We start from the raw sequence: 17,705 nt of genomic DNA, 5'->3' as shown, positions 1-17,705 counted from the left end.
CAGATGGTCAACACCGAAATCAGATTGATTATATTCTTTGCAGCCAAACATGGAGAAGCTCTATACAGTCAACAAAAACAAGACCAGGGGCTGACTGTGGCTCAGATCATGAACTTCTTATTGCCAAATTCAGACTGAAATTGAAGAAAGTAGGGAAAACCACCAAACCATTCAAATATGACCTAAGTCAAATCCCTTATGATTATACAGTGGAAGTGAGAAATAGATTTAAGGGACAAGATCTGATAGAGTGCCTGATGAACTATGGTCGGAGGTTCATGAAAAAGACCATCCCCATGGAAAAGAAATGCAAAAAACCAAAATGTCTGTCTGAGGAGGCCTTACAAAGAGCTGTGAAAAGAAGAGAAGTGAAAAGCAAAGGAAAAAAGGAAAGATATAAGCATCTGAATGCAGAGTTCCAAAGAATAGCAAGAAGAGATAAGAAAGCCTTCCTCAGCGATCAATGCAAAGAAATACAGGAAAACAACAGAATGGGAAAGACTAGAGATCTCTTCAAGAAAATTAGAGATACCAAGGGAACATTTCATGCGAAGATGGGCTGATAAAGGACAGATGGTATGAAACTAACAGAAGAAGAAGATATTAAGAAGAGGAGGCAGGAATGCACAGAAGAACTATACAAAAAAGATCTTCATGACCAAGATAATCACAATGGTGTGATCACTCACCTAGAGCCAGACATCCTGGAATGTGAAGTCAAGTGGGCCTTAGAAATCATCTCTACGAACAAAGCAAGTGGAGGTGATGGAATTCCAGTTGAGCTATTTCAAATCCTGAAAGATGATGCTGTGAAAGTGCTGCACTCAATATGCCAGCACATTTGGAAAACTCAGCAGTGGTCACAGGACTGGAAAAGGTCAGTTTTCATTCCAATCCCAAAGAAGGGCAATGCCAAAGAATGCTCAAACTACCCGCACAATTGCACTCATCGCACAAGCTGGTAAACTAATGCTCAAAATTCTCCAAGCTAGGCTTCAGCAATATGTGAACCGTGAACTTCCACATGATCAAGCTGGTTTTAGAAAAGGCAGAGGAACCAGAGATCAAATTGCCAACATCCACTGCATCATGGAAAAAGCAAGAGAGTTCCAGAAAAACATCTATTTCTGCTTTATTGACTATGCCAAAGCCTTTGACTGTGTGGATCACAAGAAACTGTGGAGAATTCTGAAAGAGATGGGAATACCAGACCACCTGATCTGCCTCTTGAGAAACCTATATGCAGGTCAGGAAGCAACAGTTAGAACTGGACATGGAACAACAGACTGGTTCGAAATAGGAAAAGGAGTACGTCAAGGTTGTATATTGTCACCCTGCTTATTTAACTTATATGCAGAGTACATCATGAGAAACGCTGGACTGGAAGAGGCACTAGCTGGAGTCAAGATTGCTGCGAGAAATATCAAAAACCTCAGATATGCAGATGACACCACCCTTATGGCAGAAAGTGAAGAGGAACTCAAAAGCGTCTTGATGAAAGCGAAAGAGTAGAGTGAAAAAGTTGGCTTAAAGCTCAACATTCAGAAAACGAAGATCATGACATCTGGTCCCATCATTTCATGGGAAATAAATGGGCAAACAGTGTCCAACTTTATATTTTGGGGCTCCAAAATCACTGCAGATGATGACTGCAGCCATGAAATTAAAAGACACTTACTCCTTGGAAGGAAAGTTATGACCAACCTAGATAGCATATTGAAAAGCAGAGACATTACTTTGCCAAGAAAGGTCCATCCAGTCAAAGCTATGGTTTTTCCAGTGGTCATATATGGATGTGAGACTTGGACTGTGAAGAAAGCTGAGCACTGAAGATTTGATGTTTTTGAAGTGTGGTGTTGGAGAAGACTCTTGAGAGTCCCTTGGACTGCAAGGAGATCCAACCAGTCCTTTCTGAAGGAGATCAGCCCTGGGATTTCTTTGGAAGGAATGATGCTAAAGCTGAAACTCCAGTACTTTGGACAACTCATGCAAAGAGTTGACTCATTGGAAAAGACTCTGATGCTGGGAGGGATTGGGGGCAGGAAAAGAAGGGGGTGACAGAGGATGAGATAGCTGGATGGCATTACTGACTCGATGGACATGAGTCTGAGTGAACTCCGGGAGTTGGTGCTGGACAAGGAGGCTTGGCGTGCTGGGGGTCGCAAAGAGTCAGACACGACTGACCAACTGAACTGAACTGAGCTGAAGTAAGACAAATCAGCTAGAGCCAAAGGTGAGTTGATGTTGGAGGAGAGGTCTATAGACCAACACCAGGGGAAGACTCTTCTTGCTGGGACATCACAGCCTGTGGAGGGCGATAGAGGAGCCCCTGCTACTTCTGGATCCCAACAATCCTAACTGACGTTCTCCCATTTCCAACCCGTTCGTATACCTGGCCTCTCATTGCTAGTTCCCCTGCCTCTCCCTTTATTCTGCTTCCAGTGTCATCTTTAGTCCAAAGTAAGTGGTTTCTGATGGGAGGGAAGTTTTGGGGAGAATGGATACGTGTATATGAATGGCTGAGTCCCTTTGGTATTCCCCTGAAACTATCACAACATTGTTAATCGGCTATACTCCAATACAAAATAAAACATTCTTAGTATGAAAAAAAGTGGTTTCTCCCTGCCTCTCATTCTCTGGTTCCCCCTCCTCTCTTAATCCGGCCTCCAGGCCCCTTCCTTCTATCCCTCATCTTTCACCTACATCCATCCCTTTCTTGCTTTGCTCAACCACAGAAATGCCGAAAACCTAACACCCAGCTTCATTAATGTGCTCTCCCTCTCTTTCCTTCGAACAAGGTACCTCTGCACTTTAGCCCCTCACATGTCCCTGGACCCCGCACTGCTCTGGGGGTGGTTAAATCAGGTCCTCCTGCAGACTCTCATAGATCTGGGTGAGCTCCTCCAACTTCCTCTCCAGCTCCCATGCCCACTGCCTCAGGCTTTCGGCTGCTTCTGTCTTTGCACCATCGTGCAAGTGCCCTTCACCAGGAAGCCCACATCCACCAGAAGGAACAGCCCTACAGTGGCCAAACCTGCAATCTGGGCTCTTTCGCTAATTGTTAAAGCTGTGGCTTTGAAACCTGCCTCTATATGCTGGATGGCTGGGCCTGAGATTCTCCCAGGGCTCATGTAGATGCTTGCATTGGCCGCAGAGCCAGGGTTGGCACTGCCTGTCTCCATGGCATGGATGTGCATTTCAATGCACTGTACAGCTTTTGTGACTTTCTCTGTTGTGGGGATGCTCTTGAGTACCTCTAGGAGAACCTTCCATCTCTTGATGAGAGTTGATATCATGCGACTGGCTTCGGTTTCTGCTGATGACCTCTTCACATGTTCGATGATACTGGTGGACACACTGGTCACACCAGCTGCTGCTCCCAGCCCTATCCCAGTGGCCAAGAGCACCACACTGGCCCCCATTGTCACGGGTGCCAGAGCCAGGCCAACGATGGTCAGAATACCGGACACAGCACCGGTGCTGTGGGCCATCACGTTGGAGATGGTGCATCCCTTATGGACCTTCTCAGCCTTGTCTGCGAGCTCATGGAACTTGCCTATGAACTCCTCCAGCTGCTGTTTCACCCGAGGAAACTTATTCAGAAACCTCCTCCTGTCCAGCTGCTCTTTGGGGAGTCTTTCTTGGTCTTCCTCAACCAAGACTCTTTTCAATTCGTTCAGATATTTGTGTATTTCATCTGCGTCTTCCCTGTAATGATGAAGGTCAAGGGATTAGAAAGGCAGTTTGCTTGTCTGTAAAATTGGCTCCATAATATCTATTCTGCATAAATACAGATATGTTACTATAAATCATTAGAAAAGAATTTTATAAATGTAAAATTTTCTCTTTCAACCTTAAACACGTTTCACACTTTATAGATGCTCCATTTTTAAATAGCTAAACTTAGATAAGTAAACGAGGTCACCTTAGGATACTGGCAACTTAAGAGAGGTATTTGAGAGAATTCCCAGGTGGTCTGGAGGTTTCAACTCTGCACTCCCACTGCTGGCCTTGACTCAATCCCTGGTTGGGGAATGAGGATCCCATAGGCCCTATGGCTCAGCCAAAGAAAAGGTATCTGGTAAAGACGTCTCACAGGTGGGTCAACACCACCACTTTGAAAGAGTTTTTGGAGTGGGAACTCCACAGATAAACAAAGACATGTAGGACTGGAGGAGAAAACCTGCATTCAAAGGCCTCAGTGTGTAGTGAGAAGTCTCCTTGCCCTTTGCCCTTGGCTACTGGGAAGTGGTCCCTAAGCCCCTAGAATTCTGGCTGATAGGAGTGCCCTTGCCTGCCTGGGCCTTTGGTCACTGGTCAGTCTGATAAGGTGATGAGTGACCCAAGGTCTCTGGGTCCCATGGTATCAGTTCTGCCATCTGGTAGAGCTGGACACTGGGGCACGAGTCTGACTTCCAGGAGGGGCTGGAGATGACAGATCAGGGTAATTTGGCTTTTAAGCAAGGTGAGTGTCCCTGATGAGCAGTACTCCATGCATCTTATCACACACCGAATCCACGTCAGTAATGTGTCCTGAGGACAATGGAAGCTTTGTATGTGAAACCTGCCCAGTCTCTATCCTGTGGCTGGTGGGAACTTTTAAATGCTACTATTAATTAAGTACTTACTCTGTGTCAGTCATTATGGGAAGCACTTTACATGCATGATCTCAGTGTCCTCACAGTAAAAATGAAAAGATGAAGAAACTAAAGCAGAGAGTAGTTCAGTAACTTGTCCAAGGTCACATAACCTGCGCCTTCCTTGCAGGTTTCATCTCTTCTCAACCCACGATCATTCACTGTCAGCAAATGACATGGAGGAAACATTCCTGATGGGATCTTGAGAAGGAACACCTCTGGCCCCAACAGTAGGGTCCTGCCTGGAGTAGGCGTTACTCCAGGAGGAAGCTAGCCTGGTGCTGGGGGACATGGGTGACCTTCCTGGTGCACCTGTGCTGGTTACCTGGACAAACTGGCCTCAGCCTTAATTCTCTCCAGGAATTCATTCAACAGGAGTAGCAGTTCCTCTCTGCTCAGTATGTCCCAGAGACATTCAATGACCTCCTCAAAAAGATCTCAATATGTAGATGAAAGAAAAGGGAATAAGATTAGAAGAATTAGTGGTGGGAAATAAATGTTATTGAGTATAAAATAGTTAAAATTCATCTTTCTGAGCAGCAGTCACCTGGGGTGCTCTTGGTGAGGTCACCTAGAGTTATGGATGGACTGTCCCTCCTCCACCCCCCAATTTGTGTTGAAGAGTTAACCCCCTGGTGACCTTTCTGAAGATAGGGCTTGTAAGGAGGTTAGGTGAAATGAGGTCCTACGTGGGATTCCCAGGTAAATTGAGGGCATAGGTGGGATTCCCAGGGAGTTCTAGTAGTAAAGAACCTGCCCGCCAATGCGGGAGATGTAAGAGAGGCAGGTTTGATCCCTGAGTCAGGAAGATCCCTTGAAGGAGGGCATGGCAAGCCACTCCAATATTCTTGTTTGGAGAATCCCACGGATAGAAGAGGCTGGCAGGCTGCAGTCCATGCGGTTGCAAAGAGTTGGACATGACTGAGCAACTGAACACACATATACAAAGAGAAGAGAGAGCAAGTGTGATTTGTTAGTTGCCCCTTCCAGAATAGATGGGCAGTGCCCTATAAATGAATGCTTTCATGTTTGGGTAGTGAGACAATTGAATACTCACGTTAAATGGGATAAAGAATGTAATGACTACAAAGAGCCTCAGATCACTACAGGGTAAGACTACTCCTCAATGAGTTATCAAAATCCCTGAGTGATTTCAGAGATCTGGAGGTTATGGAATTGTAGGTAAGATATTGGTGGCCAGGCTATATATGTGTGTATGGGCTGGGACTTGATATCAAATGTGTTTCTTCGTAAATCCACACAAAGAGGCATTATCCTTATCTCACAGAAGAGGCAAGTGAAACTCAGACAGGACAATGGGCAGCCCAAGGCCACAGAGCTGAAAGCTCTGAGGTTCAATCCAAGGTCAAGTGTCAGACATTTCTTGGACAAGACTTTGATTCCTCCTTCCATTTAAAGCTCTTGTGATTTGCTCATTCTACTCTATAGCACACAGTGGGGATTCTTTGCAACTCATTTTTGGTGGTGAGCATGCAGTAGCGTATATAGAAGTAGAAATATAATGTTGTACACATGAAACTTAGAAAACATTACAAACTCATGTTACCTAATTTTAAAAAAGACTTTAGGACCCCATGCCATTGAGTAAAACTACCATGTGAGAGGACTCCTGCTTCTGACCACAGACTCTAGGATGGGCAGGGGAGGGGATCCACCAGGTGGAGGAGGGGTGGAGCCAGATGTGATCCTCATCACCCCTCCCCTCCAGGTGGGAGGTGGCAAAGGCCAGACTGGGGTTCAGAGCAGGGTCCACTGACCCTTGCAGAGGCTGGGCTGGTGGCTGGGAAGAGCTGGAGGAAACAGCTTCTGTGGTGATGCCCCAGGTCTGGGAGCGGGAGGAGGCTTGGACCAAGGGAGAGAGCAGGAGAAGTCCAATGATGCTGGAGGACCTCCTCTCCCAGGCCTGCCTGGCCGTGGGGACTGCCATCTGCTGTCCATGCTCCGCGTGTGCTCTCCCGGCCTCCGTCCTGAGTCACTTGCTGGGTGGTGGGAGAGGCAGGAAGTCAGCACCTTGGTCATGGCTCCCTGAGGAGAGGGCCGGGAAGGAGGCTGTGGGCAGACGCCAAGGTGAGGGGAATCTCCTGGTCTCTCTTGGAAGCTCAAGGATGCCTATCCATTCTCTTCATGGTTCTTGATTCCGCTGTAGTTTAACTCAGCCTGGAAATACCACCTTCAATTCTGGGTCACAAGTAGGAACCTTCCAGAGAAGAGAGAGCTGACTACCTGAGCAGTGTCCGAAGTTTTCTGAGCTCATGGTGGCTGCAGGGGCTCTCAGAGATCTCCCTTCACTCCTTGTCAGCATCAGGCTGGAAGGAGGTGTGGCCTCACCCTTGGGAAGAGAAAACAGACTGTGAGCTCCACTGTGAGGAGCAGCGGCTGCAGGGAGCAGCGAGGGACAAGTTCTCTAGTGGGTTCCCCCGGGACGGCCACCAGTGCCTCCAGGAACTTAGCCCAGTGCGGTTCTCTGTCTCCTGGGCTCTGCTGGTTGTTAGTTAAGAAAAGTCATTCACCTCCTACGGCTCCTTCCAAGCCAAGTCAGAGTCCTGCTCTCCTGTTGGGGCACAAGGAGAAGGAAATCAGACAGGAGACAGCCATCTGCGAAGTTATAGGAACAATAAAGCCAGAGACTAGAAGAACAGATAGGAGGTGAATACTCTGGAAATGAGGTGAGGTTGGGACACCTGTGTTTTTGAATTGGTAGTAACTAATATTAATAACATTGATCCAGTGTCCTTAACATGCAGGCTCCTGAAACTCACTCAGACTTAGCTGAGTCCAAATTGTCACGCTGGTGCCAGAGTCTGGACTAGACCCTGAGTCTTCTGATGCAAATCACATGTGTGTGATGACTATGCTCTACTCCCTATATATACAAAAAGATTTATTTGTGGATATATGTTCATTGGTAAATGACTCTTCCTTCCAAAATGATGTCCTGCTCCCTATCAAGTCTCTCCTTGATAAAGTTCCTGGTGATACGGCTCCCATAGCCCAGGTCTTCCTTGCTTCTGCAAGAGCCTTTTTCCCCACAAGGGCCTGGAGTCCCACCAGCCCTGCCCCAATTCCTGTATCCCTGCTCTGAGTGGCTGAGACCCCTGCAGCTGTTCTGTCCTCCTTGCTTTCCCCTCCTGAATATTGGACTTGATGGAGTTTCTAATCCTTTATGTAAATAATAGTGCAAAGAATATTCTCCTTGTGTAAAACTTCACCTACATCTGAGACTGTATCCTTAAGCTATATCTAGAAGTAGAATTAAGATCAGATGGCATCAACACCTAAAAAAATTTCCATACCTGGAGCCACCATGCCATGCAAAGAAACTGTAGCAATTTATGTTCACACTTATAATATATGAGGGTGTCCATCCTTTCAGACATACCCATTCTCAGTGGTCCTTCTTTTAAAAAAATTCAGATCTTTATAATTAAATCATTTATTTTGGTTCTGCATGTGATTACTTTGCCATGGGAGATGAGGAAGGAAAGCAAGTGTTGATGATGTTTAGCTACTCTTTTTAAGAAAGCAAAAGAGCTTCTATCAACTACTCCTCCTGAGACTTGACTGAAATGATGGTAAAGGTATATATAGGTATAATACCATCTACCGATAAGAGTGCATGGTTTCCATAGTGTAGTGGTTATCATGTTCACCTAACATGCAAAAGGTCCCCGGTTCAGAATCGAGTGGAAACAGTTTCACTTGGGCTTCCCTTGTGGCTCAGTTGCTAAAGAATCCACCTGCCATATAGGAGACGTGGGTTCTATCCCTGGGTTGGGAAGATCCCCTGGAGAAGGGAACGGCTACCCACTCCAGTATTCTGGCCTGGAGAATTCCATGGACTGTGTAATCCAAGGGATCATGAAGAGTCGGACATGACTGACCAACTTTCACTTTGCTCTGCATTATTATTTGCTGTAAAACTTTACCAATGAAAACTCATATTTCATTTCATTAACCTTTGAGATATGCACATTGTATCAGTATTTACAGATAAGGAAGCTGACTCACAGATGTTACCTGACTTGCCCAAGGTCAGAGGTCTTGCCCTTGGTAGACTGGATTCCACCCCACTCACTGGGCTCATCCCACTCACCATAGCCTCCCTCTGCTGCTAAGAAAAACAAGCATGGGAGCAATAGGAGACCAGAGTCTTTCACAAATATTTGAAGACTCACTGGACGGAGAAGTGATAGCTGAGTAAAGAGAAGTACAGTAGAGGGAGAGAAACAGGGAGCGTGTTCACAGGAGAGAATGGTCTCCTGGGCAGAGCCCCAGAGAGAGCAAGATGAGAGGGAGGCCAAGGGGAGAGGAGGGGACAAGCCCACCACCCCCACGTCCCATCCCACATTCACAGCAGCCTTCAGCCTGCAGCAGACTTTTAGAAAGTTACTTGAAAATGAGATGCAGGAAAAAAAAATAGATGATGTGTTTGTTTAATTATGGAGGAAGGTAAAGAATATCCACGAGAGATAGATATGGGATCCAGGAGTCAGGAACATCAACCCCATGGGAATGGAATCCAAGGATCCCAGTTGGGCGCGCAGCAGACCTAGAGAGAAACCAGTCCAGAATGGGATAAGAAGTCCAGAGTCTGTGGGGACAGGGGACACGGTATCACATGAGGCACCGTTGGAAAGAAATGGAGGAAATGCTGAAGATAAAGAGTGAAAGGGGTGAAAATGAAGCCAGTTAGAAACATCAGGAAAAACTAAAGCTCAGGAGGAGAAGGGGACGACAGAGGATGAGATGGTTGGATGGCATCACCGACTCAAAGGACATGAGTTTGGGTAGGCTCTGGAAGTTGGTGATGGACAGGGAGTCCTGTCGTGCTGCAGTTCATGGGGTTGCAAAGAGTTGGACACAACTGAGCGACTGAACTGAACTGAAGTGAACTGCTGAGAAGCATGTAAAGCTATATGGTACAAGTTAGCTCTTAAAAAATGTATTAAAATATCACCAAAAAATGTAAACTCTTTTGTTTGATTAAAAAAAAATTTTAAGTAAATATATCTATGTCCAAGTCCTTTGGAGACTGTTTTAAAACTGAAGTAATATTAATATATATAATATGATATAACTCACAGGTGTATTATAACTCACAGGTGTATTAACTCACAGGTTTATTAGTGATTCAAAAATCTTAGTTTTATTTCATTTATAGTCATTATAAAATAACCTTTATCTGGAAAAGGTCAGTTTTCATTCCAATCCCAAAGAAAGGCAATGCCAAAGAATGCTCAAACTACTGCACAATTGCACTCATCTCACACGCTAGTAAAGTAATGCTCAAAATTCACCAGGCCAGGCTTCAGCAATATGTGAACCGTGAACTTCCTGATGTTCAAGCTGGTTTTAGAAAAGGCAGAGCAACCAGAGATCAAATTGCCAACATCCACTGGATTATGGAAAAAGCAAGAGAGTTCCAGAAAAACATCTATTTCTGCTTTCTTGACTATGCCAAAGCCTTTGACTGTGTGGATCACAAGAAACTGTGGAGAATTCTGAAAGAGGTGGGAATACCAGACCACCTGATCTACCTCTTGAGAAATCTGTATGCAGGTCAGGAAGCAACAGTTAGAACTGGACATGGAACAACAGACTAGTTCCAAATAGGAAAAGGAGTATGTCAAGGCTGTATATTGTCACCCTGTTTATTTAACTTATATGTAAAGTACATAATGAGAAACGCTAGACTGAAAGAAACACAAGCTGGAATCAAAATTGCCGGGAGAAATATCAAAAACCTCAGATATGCAGATGACACCACCCTTATGGCAGAAAGTGAAGAGGAACTAAAAAACCTCTTGGTGAAAGTGGAGAGTGAAAAAGTTGGCTTAAAGCTCAACATTCAGAAAACGAAGATCATGGCATCCGGTCCCACCACTTTATGGGAAATAGATGGGGAAACAGTGTCAGACTTTATATTTCTGGGTTCCAAAATCACTGCAGATGGTGACTGCAGCCATGAAATTAAAAGACGCTTACTCCTTGGAAGGAAAGTTATGACCAACCTAGATAGCATATTGAAAAGCAGAGACATTACTTTGCCAACAAAGGTCCGTCTAGTCAAGGCTATGGTTTTTCCTGTGGTCATGTTTGGATGTGAGAGTTAGACTGTGAAGAAGGCTGAGAGCCGAAGAATTGATGCTTTTGAACTGTGGTGTTGGAGAAGACTCTTGAGAGTCCCTTGGACTGCAAGGAGATCCAACCAGTCCATTCTGAAGGAGATCAGCCCTGGGATTTCTTTGGAAGGAATGATGCTAAAGCTGAAACTCCAGTACTCTGGCCACCTCATGGGAAGAGTTGACTCTTTGGAAAAGACTCTGATGCTGGGAGGGATTGGGGGCAGGAGGAGAAGGGGACAACAGAGGATGAGATGGCTGGATGGCATCACTGACTCTGTGGACTTGAGTCTGAGTGAACTCTGGGAGTTGGTGCTGGACCGGGAGGCCTGGCGTGCTGTGATTCATGGGGTCACAAGGAGTCAGACACAACTGAGTGACTGAACTGATCTGATCTGATCTTAATAAAATAACCTTTATCTTTTAAAATGAAACAGTATTTAAATATGTGAACTAAATGTACTTGTTAATATAAAAATCAAAATACACTTCTAGAACTTGGGAGCCAAAGTACTGAAGGGAGGACGAGGATTAATATCTCCGTTTACAAAGCTGGGAATCAAGAAATAGTAGATCCAGTCGAGAGCATAAGAAACAAAGATGTAAATAAAGTGCTTACAAGTACAAAGCTTCATAACAGAGGATATGCAATTAGTGGAATAATGATATAAGGAGAAGAAGGGGAAAGGTATAATTGAAAGTATAAAAATAAATGAAATCCTTATTTTCCTAATAAGAAGTAAATAAATGCTATCAAATTTAAGTCAAGAAAAACCAAAATGCAATACTTACCACTTATTGGCTGTTGTGGTTGATGACTTCCCACTTTGCACCAGGAACCTTCCCAACTGCTTGGTATGAATTCACTTCCTTTTAGTTCTCACAATGATCCTATAAGAAAGGAAACTGAAGCTCAGAGAGGTGAAGCAATGTACTCAAAGCACACAGCTAGTGCTAGAGCCAGACTCCAAGTCCAGGTTCCTGTCTCCTGGGCACACATTCTCACACTATTGCAGCTCCCAATGTAGTAATATCATTGAAAGACATTGATTAACTATCTAAAGAAGAAGGTTTTCCTTGGGAAGGAATGAGAAGAACCCTCTGTACAAACTGATCTGTTCTAACCATATGCACTTTTAGGACTGGATTGTTTTACTCTAAGACAGCAGCAGTCACTTTATAGCAGTCAGTAACCCAAAGAATGGGGCGGTTTCTAGTGCCACCACCTTAAAGATGATGGAAGAAGCTGAATTAAATGCCAACAAGAAATGTGTGCCTCCTGCTGTGACAACTGTCAGTTAGGAGACATGTCATGTTGATGAAACGTAGTTCTCTAGAAAAGGAGGCATGAAAACAGGGTTAAACCAGAATAATGAGAGTGAACTGTGACCTTAAAGAAATATTGTCTGGCAGCATCTTGCCCACCCACATGTACACCCATGGACTTCCATCAACTCAAAGGAAGGAAGACCCCTTGCAGGGGAGGTGAATTCCAGAGACAGCATCTCTGCTGCTGCAAAGACGAAGATGCTCTTGAAGATGATCAGAGAAGTGGTCATTAGGGGGCACCCACATATACTAATAACAATAAAAGATGATTGCTATGAATGTTTCAATGAGACAGGGTAAGTCTGTGAAAGGCCATGAGTTCATAATAATATTCAAAGGAGAGGACTTTAGAAAAGTGTGGCCAAAAAGAGAGAGAGAAAGGATAAAAAGAATGCTAGTGGTTATGCAGGAGATGCAAGATGAAAGAGACATGGGATCGATGCCTGGGCAGGGAGGATCCCCTGGAGAAAGAAATGCTTGTCCACTCCAGTATTCTTGCCTGGGAAATCTCATGGACAGAGGAGCTGGGAGGGCTACAGTCCATGAGGCTGCAAAGAGTTGGACACAACTGAGCTGGTATCTTTCTTTTGTTTCTATGGTGCAAAGAAGAGTAAATGAAATGGGAAATATTTTGTTGTTAATTGAATTTAATAATAAGAGGAGTCTTGAAGTCTATAGGTATATTCCTTTCTGTTTATTTACATGAATGTTTATAAAGGATTGAGAAAGAAAGAACCCCTGACATCCAGAGGCTGGCCTGGTGTCACAACAGGGTGCCGCTCTTCTCCCGTTGGATGTAAAGGCTCTCACAGAACTCCAGCCTCACACAGGGTCACCCTGAGAGCAGGAGCAAAGGAGATAGCAAACACCCGTCACTGCGCCCCCCAACACCACGCCCCCTCGCCTGGCTGAAAAGCAGGACTGCTCCTTCTTACCAATCACACCTTCAGCCTCGGTCTGCTCTCCCCTCTCCATAGATGAGGTACTGAGAGCCCGTTGGTAGTGCTGCCTCCCATTCTCTGCAGCTCCCAATCTAGAGCAGCCCCATTTCCTTAGAGCTTCCCCTAAATACCCTCACCAAGCTCCAAGCCTAGAATCTTTCTTTCTGTACCTTCCTCTGCGATGTTCACAGCTCTCCCTCAGGAAGCATAACCATTAGCTTGTTTTTAAGGAGTGTGCCTGGTGGTGAAGGCTGGAGGCACCATTGCCGGGAGCCAGCATGAGGAACTCCACCAGTGGCAAATGTCATGAGGAAGGAGGCTCGGCATACGCAAAGGTGGGATCGAGCCTCAGGAGTCCCCCTGGAAATTCTCGAGCATCTACCCCCAAAACTAGAGTCTGCCTACTTTACCGCTTTGTGCTCTCACCTACACCTCTGACTTTACGAGGGGCTGTCCCCCACCACTTCTCTTGGAGAAGGAGTTAACTTAGAGCTCCAGTTAATAAAAATTCCTGGGCGTGACAAGAGTGTTTCAACCTACAAACTCCTCTGAAGGTTCTCTAGCCTGCCTGACAGGTCTGTCCGACCACATGTGATTGTTCACAGCCTCCCAACCGTGAGAGGCATGAGATGTTCTAAACTTTCTAAATACAGATTCCTTTGAGCAGTTAGAAGATTATTAGTATGGTATAGTGGGTTGATTAGAAATTATATTGGTGAAGGGTTTTCATTTATTGGGCCAATGTTTGCTGCTAAGTTTCTATATCCCTTATTTACTGTGTCCCTGGGAGTGTATTGATTAATATAATTGGTGTATAGAAATGTAAGTAGTAGCTTTAATGTTTGTAACCTTGGACCCTTGAGTTAATTCTTTTCTTGTTATAGCCCATCACACCTTTGTCCTATAGGAATGCAACTTTATCTAATGCTTTTGGAGGGTGGTGCCTGACTTTAGAATAATCACCTTTAGAGAAAAATAAGTTTTCTGAAGAAAGGGTCATAAAATGTTAATAGGCCTCCTGGCCAGAAGATGATGTAAATCACCTAAACTTTTGCATATGATAAGTTTGCAGGAAGAAAGCCAGGCTTCCATAAGAATCAAGGACTGCTGACCTTGCATGACTCTACCCCTTCCCCCATTATCCTCTATGCACAACTTAAGGTATAAAAACTACTTTGGAAAATAAAGTGCGGGTCTTACTCACCAAAGCTCGGTCTCCCCATGTTGTTCTTTCTCTCACCTTCTGGCTGAATTCCCATCTGGAGCGTGGAGGCTCACCAAGCCTACTAATAATGCCTGGGCTTCTAAGATCTGACTGAGGAAGCCTTAGTGCCTCCTCTCCTCTCCGAACCTTTTATTGGTTCTCCGTGTAAAGCAAGTTATTCAGCCTCTTTTCTTCACTGAATTTCTTCGCTGAGTTATCCCTATTTAACCACTCTTTATATCTTTAATTCTATCGTATCCTGATCACTGAAGCCATCTCCCCTTCGAATTCCCTGGATCCACCAGGGCTGGACTCTGGCACAGCATCATGTGGGTGGAAGAGAATTCACAAAGGCAGGCCCTCCTTCAAGTATATGGAAGAGGAGAGCTGGCAGGTGCCCTGCCTCCTCCTCTGCCCCAAAGCTGCAGGACCCCAGGAGCCAGGTCAGCCTATTGAAATCATGAAACATGAGAACAGAGTCAAGTCAGAAAGAAGAGGAGGGCTCAGACAGAGGGCTAGCTCCTGGATAACGACAAACAATTGTAAATGCGTTGAACACTGGACTCATACTTCCGTCCTTCCCTCCCATTCTTGGCCTGGTCCTGACCCTTGTCTGGGGCCTCAGCTAGGTGTGGATGCTGATAGTGCTTCCTCTGCCGGATTCCTATCCAGGGCTTCCTCCTCTGTGAGCCTCTGATTGGTCCCTTTCTGGAAAGGCTGTTGGTGGGAGAGGGGAGGACCCTGGAGAAGCCTGGCCCTGCCCAGCTGCATGGCCAGTCATGCATCCCTTCCCTCCTCGTGGGCAGACAGATTCTCACCAACCATCTCCCTCCTGTGCCTGCAGTCACCCTCCCTGGGAAGGGAAAGGGGCATTAAGAAAGCCCCTGGCCGAGCACCCGGACCCTCCCGACTGCCCCAGCTCCTGTCTTCCTCACACTCTCTGTCTCCACAGGGCCTGCTGCTCGAGACTGACACCTCATTTGGCACAGGCTGCCCCTCCCCACGACACGTGCTTCCCCACTGGCCTCACTGCGTGACGGGTTGCTTGTCCCTGGAGGCCCAGCCCCAAGCCTCCCTGTCACCTTCCCCCAGTTGCTCTCCAGCTCCTCTTGAAGGCCACACTTTCCTTGTCGTAGTCCATTTTTGCTCAGTTTCTCCAGGTCTGAGAACCCTTCCCGCATCATCAGGGGCCCTGTCTCTTCTCTGCTGCTCCTCCTGTCCAGGGCCTCTGGGCACCCTCCATCCTCCTTGGCACAGCCTGGCTAAAATATGAGGGGTGGGACCCCTTATGGGGACATGAAACTACCAGCTTCTCGATGACACAGCACAACCCCAGTTCCCCTGTTAAAATTAGAAATGGAAGGAGAGGAGGAGGGGAGAAGGGGGGAGAGAGGAAGAGAATGGAGAAGAAACTAAAGATCCTAATCAATCAATCTTTCAAAAGGATCCAACGTACACCAGAGATAAAAAAAACTCAAGGGACTGAAAGAAACTCAGCAGTGGCCACAAGTCTGCAAAAGACCAGTTTTCATTCCAGTCAGAAAGAAAGGCAATGCCAAAGAATGCTCAAACTACCACACAATTGCACTCATCTCACATGCTAGCAAAGCGATGTTCAAAGTTCTCCAAGCCAGGCTTCAACAGTATGTGAACCATGAACTCCCAGATGCTCAAGTTGGTTTTAGAAAAGGCTATTATACTGATGTCTGTAGAGTTTGGCTTTTTATCTTAATATTGCACCACCGGGATGTATATGGACCTTGTGCAGTGAGCCCTTCTCACTTCTTCCAGCAGGGCCACCTTCCCCACACAGGACCACCCATCACCCACATCCTGAGCAGAGGGCCTGGCAAACACAGGAAGCCAATGCCCTTCGACTCCCCGCTTGGTGTCCTGCCCGTCTCCAGGCCACAGTGTCCCCAGGGCCTGGCACTGAGCCTGGCACTCAGAGTCAGGGTTTTTCAACAAACCTTGATTCCTTGTATCTGAAAAAAAATCCCCTTTTCTCCATCAGCCCTAGCCTAGCACCCTCGGGACAGCTTCAAGGTGGCCAGGTCATAGGAGGAGAGGCTCTGACTCCTTGTCCTCCTCCACCCCATCTGCTTTCTTTAATTTCCTAAAGGCTGAGTACCCGGAGTATACATCTTCTTTCTGGGGTCTCTGATCATGTCTCAGAAGTCCACATCCTGAGCTGAGCCCACCTGAGCAGGTGTGGCCCTCTCTCTGCTCTGTTTAGGGTCCCTCGGCTGGTAGGAAGCCCTCAGACACACCCGCCTTCACATCCAGGCTCTGCCCCTGCTTAACCTGCTGACCTCACCTCTCTGAGCTTCCATTCTTCTTCTGTCAGTTAGTGACAATCATCCTTTTCTCAGACAGTCATCCTGAGGGTGGGTAGATGGGATGGGCGGGGACTTACCCACTTGCTTACTCAGGAACCTTCTTCTGTCCAAGTGTGAACAAGATCCAGTTCACATCTGTGCAGATGCAACTACCAGCTATGCATCTCTGCAATGACCACATACACCCTCTGGGCCCAGATATACTCTAGGAAGCAAAAGTGAAAATCAAAACCCTTATTTCTGAGTTCCTGAGTCAAATAAACATCCTGCCCATCAGGCTGTACCCTGGGCTATTCCCCCTCCTGCTGACACCCTAGAGAAACAAGTCCAGTCCTGACATTCCACGTCCTTCTTGACTCAGTCCACCCTGCCTCGGGCTCCTTGAAGGAAGACCTGCCACCAACACAGCGTGAGACCCTTGGCAAATCACTCCTCCATAATTCCATCTTCTCACCCACCAACCCCACACTCACCAGCCGGCCTGCCTTGTTCACCTTTGTGCCACCAGCACGTGGTACTGTCCAGAACACACAAGTTGCTCAGTGCATACTGTTCACACTCTGCTGTGGAGGGCCATGTTCATGTGGCTTCCAGAATTGGCTCACACAGGTTCTTCTGCCAGGGACACCTGCTGCACCCAACTGGGACAAATCTTTCTGCAAAGCCTGAATCTGGCATCACCTCCTCTGAGAAGCTCTCTGTGACCTCGCCTGCAGAGCCCACTGTTTCCTGCTCTGCGCCCATGGTACCTGGAAGAGGGGCCTCACGTCACCCCTCAGCCACTCTAAGCCCCACCTCCACCCCTTATGATCAGATCCCTCTGGATTTAGCCCTGCTGGCAGGGACGGAACTCACGCCTTTAGTCCCGGTGGCCCACAGGAGGAGGCCCAGCCTTGGTGGTCACTGCCATAAGGTGGATGCAGAAGTTCGTGGGAAGGGCTGAGAGCACGCTGCCCTGTGCTACCTCGGATTATCTCCATCTGACAACAGATTTTTTTCTCTCCAAATGGAGGACTTTTATCAGAAAACCAGTGTCCTGGCAACTCAGAGACATCTGCAACGGAGAGCTGGCCCTGTCTCCTGCTTGGGTTCCTGAGCAAAGAGCCTCTGTG

The 17,705-nt window shown here is 46.5% G+C and overlaps 1 pseudogene; it reads right to left on the bottom strand.

Annotated features, from left to right (window-relative positions):
* Positions 1-2,856: 2,856 nt before the first annotated feature.
* Positions 2,857-6,912, bottom strand: LOC129647146 (apolipoprotein L3-like; annotated as a pseudogene).
* Positions 6,913-17,705: the final 10,793 nt, after the last annotated feature.

The sequence above is a fragment of the Bubalus kerabau genome, chromosome 1 (genome assembly GCF_029407905.1).
Source record: "Bubalus kerabau isolate K-KA32 ecotype Philippines breed swamp buffalo chromosome 1, PCC_UOA_SB_1v2, whole genome shotgun sequence".
Taxonomy (NCBI): Eukaryota; Metazoa; Chordata; class Mammalia; order Artiodactyla; family Bovidae; genus Bubalus; species Bubalus kerabau.
Note: the sequence above shows the minus strand (reverse complement) of the source record. Positions and strands in the feature narration are given on the sequence as shown.